The sequence below is a fragment of the Suricata suricatta genome, chromosome 2 (assembly GCF_006229205.1).
Source record: "Suricata suricatta isolate VVHF042 chromosome 2, meerkat_22Aug2017_6uvM2_HiC, whole genome shotgun sequence".
NCBI classification, from domain to species: domain Eukaryota; kingdom Metazoa; phylum Chordata; class Mammalia; order Carnivora; family Herpestidae; genus Suricata; species Suricata suricatta.
The window spans coordinates 120908595-120916921 of NC_043701.1; positions in this window are offsets into that span (position 1 = coordinate 120908595).

Here is an 8327-nt window from a genome sequence, read left to right on the forward strand (position 1 = left end):
CTCCACACCCTCTCCAACATCTGTAGTCTCTTGCTTTGTTCATTTTAGCCACTCTGACTGGTGTGAGGTGGTATCTCAGTGTGGTTTTGATTTGTGTTTCCCTGATGATGAGTGATGTTGAGCATCGTTTTATGTGTCTGTTTTTATGGTACTTGTCCTGATTGTTTTCACAGTGTTCAAATCTGTAGTTCTGCATGGAAAGGAAAATAATGTTCTAAACACTAATTGCTAATAAATATTGTATCAAATTGTCATGAAAGAGCCCTTGTTTAACAAATGAACCTGTAAAAATGGAAGAAATGCTTTGTAGGTAGCATTGAATATTGTGTGAAACATAGACTCTTGAACTGAAAAGCTACAATTTATCGACCATGAGGTCTTTAGCAAATCATTTATGGTCTTTAAGCCTCAAATTCCTCATTCATAAAGTAGAGCTAATAATGCCTATTTACATCACAGAATTATTGTTAGAATTAAATTACACAGTGGCTGCGAAGAACTTGGGATATGTCAAAAACTCAATATATTTAGGCCACTATTTGAAAATATCATTTCTTCCTTGCTTTCTGCATCTATCCCTTCCTTCGTTTCCCTGCCCCAAATATTGTGTGCAAGACACCATGTTAGGTTTTGTGGAGACAAGAGAAAGAAATGGTATTTCCCCTTCCAATTAGTTCACAGTCTACTAGGGGAAATAAGACAATAGCAAATACCATTCAACAGGCAGAATGAAAGGTTCCAAGTGTCATAAGACAGTTATACACAAGGGCCCATTCATTAGAAAGAAAGTTCTGCAGAAGCTAACAAGGAAATCAAGAAGTGCCATCTCTTTACCATTTCTCTCTTTTATAGCAGTAATAGCTGACGATTACAAACTGCAAGCTAAATAACATCTCTGTGCTGAGCAACTTTATGAGCCAGCTGCTTTGTTAAAGCTCTTATTTGCAATTTCCTTACCTTTAAAATATTCTTGCTCAACCTGTCTTCCACAAAGTGAAGTATTTTCACTACTTGGACTTTCCAAGTTTGTTAAATAAGCTGCTGTTGATTTCATCTGAATCCAATTAAATAATAATAGAATCTCTCTTTAAATGCCTCTTAAAATAGCAAGAATACATAATGTACTAATTCCTCCTATTCATCTCTTATATTCAAGCTGTACTTTCTTTTCCAGTACTATTTGAAACCTAAAATGAGTGAATCTTTGCTTCTAATTTTTGTTACATAGAAGCTTTCTTTTGATTTGTTTAAACAGGCTTGTGTCCATAGCAGAATTCTTAGCTATCTTTCACAATCAGACACTGTAGAATATAGCCTCTTTTTATATTATTGTCAACTGTCACTTAATTTTGTCAAATAGCCATGAAGAAAATAAAATTTTCATTAAGCCTCTAAAAATCTATAATGGGCAATTCTTAGCTCACAAGATTTGAGCTTAGAAACCATGAGTGTAGTGAAATAGGTGTATAAGCCAGAAAGACCTATGACCAGATGTGGTTTTGTGTTTTGACAGATGTTACCCTCAGGCAAGTTCATTTGTCCTTCCAGTTGGCACATATTGATTAAGAGTTAACTGTGAATTGGGCACTGTTCTGAGGAATACATTGTTTTCCTTACCTCTCCTATGCTCAGCTTAAGAATCTGTTATGACCACTTTACTAATCGATTAAAATGAGACAACAGAACGTAGGTCCGACCTGAAATCACAAGGCTCCCTGTAGAAACTGAAGTTAATGTCAAATTTAATACATAAATATGACCTATCGATACAATGTGGGGCTACTAACAGCCACATTTTAAAAACAATACCCTATTTATTTTCTTCTTAATGCAAAATTATTTAAATAACAATAATTTACAGCCCCATAGCAAGAGTGGCATCCAGGTTCATGAGCAGAACTTAACCTTACAGTGAAAAGTGTTTTATAATTGATTTCACAACAGCAGAATTTCTCCCAATGGTGAATATGATTATCAAAACACTCTGGCAAAATTTGTGATAAAATAATAATAATAACTGGTGAAGCTGTTAAAAAATTGGGGAAATCTCAGGAGAGAAGAAAGGTGTATATTTTACATCAGCCCATGAATATCAGAAGAGCTACAACAAAGAAATGCAATTGTCATGGAACTCTTGGTAGCTCTCTGCAGGCAGTCCTTGCTTTGAGAAGCCAATTTATAAAATTCCTAATTGATGCAATGGATATTATCCAAACTAAAAAAAAGCATTAACCTGGGGTCTCTTTACACAGCCAGCTTCCTTAGGACATTTCAGGTAAAGCTTGACTTACACCTGACTTTTCAGAATAAGAGTATAAAATGAAATAAACCTCCAGTTAACTTAGTCTCCACAATTCAATTTGAAAAATGATTTATGTTTTCAGATGTACTGAAGGAGAAGCTCATTATTGGTCAGCTACCAATGCATTGACCTTGAAGGTGCTAACATAGAATGCCATCAATATTGTGTCTGCCTCATTTTAGGGGAATGATAAGACATAATGGATATAATGGGTAGGAATAAGACATGACCTCATCTTTAGTGCTTTCCACAAGGAGTGAGCCAAAGTTCTGGAAAAGGAACCCCTGTCCCTTTTAAACTTGTTGTTTCTGAGGAGACTTCCTGGTGAGTCAATTATGAAGCTTCTGATCTATTCATAAAAGGTAATATATATATATATATATATATATAATTTATATATAAAATAAATATTGGCCAATATTTATATGCTCAAGAAGCATAAAAGAGCCAAGTGGAGCTGATGGGAAACCAGCCTGACTTCATTAAACAGACACCTGTTCAAGGAAGCTCAGTATCTCAGCACTGGAGTCTAGAGCACAGAGCCCATTTAATGTTAGTAATTTTCATACTATTCATCTGCTGTTATAACAACCCTTGTGGTTTAGAAGGCTGGCTCATCCTAGGACTAGACATCTTGCTCTCTACAGTGCCCTTGGCCTGGGCATGGAGAATATTTACAGAATAACATCTGAGGCAGAAATAGTTAGGGGCAAACTTGGACAGACAAGGTGGAGACAGACACAAAGTGGTGAATGGGAGGCTCCATTGCCTGTTGGAATCTCCATCCATTCATGAGGAGGTATTTCACTTTCCATGGAAGATATGCAGTTTTCCCTGGTGATAACCACTAGATTATCATTTAAATCAACATTTCAGTCTTCATTCCCACCAGCAATATATTGTTGGTGGGAATGCAAACTGGTGCAGCCACTCTGGAAAACAGTGAAGTTTCCTCAAAAAAAATTAAAAATAGAACTACCTTATGACCCAGAAATACCACTGCTAGGAATTTACCCAAGGAATACAGGGAGTGCTGATGCATAGGGGCACATGTACCCTACTGTTTACGGCAGCACTTTCAACAATAGCCAAGTCATGGAAAGAGCCTAAATGTCCATCAACGGATGAATGGATCAAGAAGATGTGGTATATATACACACACACACACACACACACACACAATGGAAGACTACTTGGCAATGAGAAAGAATGAAATCTTGCCATTTATAGCAACATGGATAGAACTGAAGGGTATTATGCTAAGTGAAATAAGTCAGTCAGAGAAAGACAGATACCATATGTTTTCACTCATATGTGGGTCTTGAGAAACTTAATAGAAGACTGTGGGGGAGGGGAAGGGATCCAGAGAGGAAGGGAAACAAACCATAAGAGACTCTTAAATACAGAGAACAAACTGAGGGTTGCTGAGTGCTGTGGGAAAGGGGAAAGTAGGTGATGGGTATTGAGGAAGGCACTTGTTGGGATGAGCACTTGGTGCAGTATGGAAGCCAAGTTGACAAATTATATTAAAAATAAAATAATAATAATAAAACAAAAATAAAATACATGCATATTCCCATTAAGAATGAATGAATGAGTAAATCATCATTTTAGGGGAAAAATGGCTAATGCCATTTGTATCCAGTTAGCATAATTACTTGCATCAATTTCAGTTTACTCAAGTTGGAATAAAAATGGCTTTAGGAAGGAACAAATTTTCTTCAAAAATTATCTGAGAAAAATATCTACATGCCTTGACATGTTGGACATTTCCAATTAAAAAAAAACTCATTGTTAAGACGTTCAGAAGATAAAAATCTATCATGCAAAAACTTGCAAGCATTTGCCCTGGGTCTCGTGGGAACACAATATAGTAGAGGATCCAGGACACACAAGGCAGCTGGGGACAAATTACAGGTATTTACTGAAGGAGACATTAATCCAGTCTGGCTTCCCAGGGCCATCAGCCATTGACTCTAAATCAGTGCTGCAGGCTAGCTGTGCAATGCCTCACCAGAGGACAAACAGATCAGTGTTCCCTGTGACGGGATTGGTTGGGCAGACTTCTCAAAATTGGCAGAGCTACTTCTGGAACTTGAGAAATAGAGTCTCTGATAGAGATCCAGAAATGTGGGCAGTAGATTGCAGAATTAGCCTGTATATAAATATTGTATTATGCAGAGTAAATAAGACTCACTGCCATGACACACACACACACACACACAAAACCCCAATGCATTAGCACAGTAAACCTTTGTCACCCATGTTCCTTAGGCAAACGGCCCTCACCTGTCTTGGAGTTATGCCATTTACAGCATATAGACACCAAGTTCATCATTTAGGGGAGGAGAGGAAGAGTCATAGCGGCCTCCTTAACCTGAAAGTGAGATACTGCTCTGTTCACAGTTCACCTGCTAAAACTATTCATTGGCCCAGAGGGAGGGTGAGTGTCAGGGAAGCAGGTGAATATCTGGGGAAAACGGCTGTCACAAGTTGGAATAAAAAAGTGAAACAGGGTCTTGTTCTAATGATGGATGGCAAGATATGAACACAAAAAGGTTGATTGACTCTGAACATATAGATCTTTTAATAGACATGAAAGTTGGATTTCATCTTGTAAGTAGGTAAAATTAACTAGAGAGCATTATAATCCAACAAGCACAATAACTAAATGAGGACAGTGTGACTGGGGTGAAGTCTTCTGTATGTACCAGTTATAAAAGGTAGGAACAAAGAAGGTGAAACAAACAATTGCCTCCATTTCTTTCTTCAAGATGAGGTTGATGTTTTCCTTTATTCCCTCCAACGCTTTGCAGCAAACATTTGTGTGTGAGTATGTGTATCTGTGTGAGTGCATGTACTATTCAATAAATATAAATTGAAAACAAAATCCATGCCAGACATCATTATGTGTTTGGGATACACCAGTGAACAAAAGAAACAAAATCTTTGTTCTGTAGCAGTGGGAAATTATCTAATTTATTTACATCCCTAAGCACTGGATTGACAAAGATACTACACTCATGTACCTGCTTCTGTAATGAGCAATTTACAAGTTCCTTTCATTTACATGAAATAAATTCCTCCATTAGAGGTAGCATGTGTATTTTTTAAACAAAAATTATTGAGCAAGAAGTAATAATTAGATTTGGGGCACCTGAGAGGCTCAGTCAGTAAAGTGTTCAACTCTTGCCTTTGGCTCAGTTCATGATCTCACAGTTCATGAGTTTGAGCCCTGCATTGGGATTCCCTCTCTGTCTCTGTATCTCTCTCTCTCCTTCTTTCCCCCTCCACCACTCGCACTGTCTCTGTGTCTCTCAAAATAAATAAACATTAAAACTAATTATATTGGAACACAATAATTAGAAAAATAATCTTTGAAACACATATTGACCAGATAGAGAAAAACAGTCTCCTTCATCCTTAAAAACCATGGTTAGATAAAACCAGTCTGATAAAGATCATAGGACCAAATTTATAGCTTAATGGAGACAGATTTATTTTCTTCCTGCAACAAGGGAGGCACTTCAAAGCAGCTGTACAATGGCTCTCATCAAACCAAGGAAGAGACAGAGTTATTGTAGAATTCATGGGGAGGGTAGAGTTTAGGTAAAATTCAGGTGAAACAGAGTTTTGATTGGCTCAAAGCTAAGTAAGAGCTTGATGTGAAGAGGCTTACATCCTGTCTGGATGGCAAATTGGACTCAAGGTTCTGTTTCCTTGGAAACTACAGAAGTAAGATAATTTAGAGTGTTTTTTTAATAAACTTCTATCTGTAGTTCTGAATGTGTGGGTTAGCAATTCAGGTGTCTCAAAGTGACTCAGATCCTCTATGCAAAATGGTTCCATTCTTATCGATATGGTTTTCAAACAGTAAGGTTTCTGATATTCTATGATTTTCGGAAATAAAATACTTTCTTAGAACTATGTCCATATGTTAATCAACAAAATCGGTTTTTGCAGGTTCCTGATTTCCTCATTCCTTTCCACCTCCGTTAGACCTACATAGAACTACCCCCTAAGAGGCAATGGGAAATTAGAATCTCTATCCTCTTCCTCCTCAGTATCTTTGATATTTATTGAATGCCTACTATAAACTAAATGTACACTATAAAAAAGGGGGGGGGGAGAATGAAACACAAAACCCCAAACAAATAAAACTGGTCCCTGCCTTCAGGGAGCATCTTCTCACTTCACATAAGAATAAGTGGACCACACCACAGGACACCCTTTAAATGAGAGGATTTCTTTAAGCTCTGTACCTTTTGTTCTCCTAATAGAAGTAAGTGAGCAAGTGAATAATTGATCAATATTGCCACAAGCAAAGATCCTAAAATCAGAAGTGTTGGCCTCACACTCGTACTGCTTTTCATGACCAGTCTCATGAAACTGAAGACACACAGGACCAGAAAACAGCCTAAGCATCACAGGAAGGGAAGTTATTTCTCAACAGTGGAAGGGCATCTCTTTTTCCCCTAATTTATCTAATTACTAATCATCTCTCATGTCTCCTCCACAGTCCCAATTTTCTCTGCCAATTCTCCCCTAACTGCCAGAGACCACACCAACTCCTTGCCTCCATAAGTTGCTTTTGTAGTTGGAAGCAACAAACCAGTGGTAAACTCGTTGTCCCATATGTAGCTACATAGTAAGTTCCTAAGAAGTAGGTTTGCTGATACATTCTGTATAATACAATAATCTTGTCATGAATATGATACTGCATGAGTCATGGACAATGTGTATAGCAGATCAGCTGTAATTGCTGTTAACTTTTGTGTTCCAAGACACTAGGTAAGGAAGATTCAATATAAGTCTTTTGAATGGATGGATGGGCAGAGAGATGTAATTCATTACAGTTTGTGATAAGTAACTTCATGCCCCTTTTGTCAGATTATATTTTTAAAGCAATAAACTGCAGTTTATGTACTTACAGTCATTTCAAAGTCACTGATCCAAGTAGAATCCTAGATTGCTGACATTTGAAGGGAAACCTAAATTTTACTCTTTACTCAAGAAGGGTAATGAATGGTCTCTTCAAGAAAACATAGCTAATAGACATAAATACACGGCAAGACTAGGATAACTCAAGCCTTAGAAAAGGGAGTAGGAAGAAGGATTTAGGCAGATTTCTCCTTTATATAAATAATTAACAAGTTTAACCTAATATTTTATGTTGAGTTAATGGAATATAAGTTAGGGTATCAACAGAATAGGTGATATTGGAATGTGGATAAGAGGCATTTTAGTAGGGAGAGTAAATGACAAAGAGAAGTAATTGGGGTAATAAATAATGTTGCTGAATCTCAGACTTGGCTATTAAAAACTAGCTTTCAGATTACTACCAGTATCAGATCAATTGATAATAAGGGTATTTTTCAATGCTTATTACTTTTGAGAGACAGAGAGAGCAGGGGTAGACAGAGAGAGAGGGAGACACAGAATCCAAAGCAAGTTCCAGGCTCTGAGATGTCAGCACAGAGCCTGACGCGGGGCTTGAACCCATAAGCCATGAGCCCATAACCTTAGCTGAAGTCAGATGTTTAACTACTGAGCCACCCAGGCATCCCTGGGAAATCATTTTTAATTGTAAGGTTTATCTTTTCCCTTTTGGGTGTCTTGGACATGTAACATATAAGTGCTGACTAATAGAAACAATAGTTCTACCTGCTTCTCTTGGTTGCCATTTTGCCCTGAGTTTGGTATGAGCTGCATGGACTTGCTGAACAATAAATGGAAAGATGTTATGCGAATCTGCCTCCCTCAGGAAAACACATTTGGAGTCAGTCCTCTGAATGACTAAAAGAAGGAAGAGCAGACCAGAGACCTTAAGTCTAGGCCAAAATGAGCTAATTCCTATCACATTCACCAACTCCACAAGTGAAAGACAGCCCAAGACAGATGATGCTGAGAGAGTGTATGTCCAACACTGTGAAGGCAGCCTTCCCTTCCTCTCCCAACACTGCTCCTTCTCACCTCTTCTGCTTCTCCCAACGCTGCTCCTTCTCACGTCTCCACCTCTATTCCT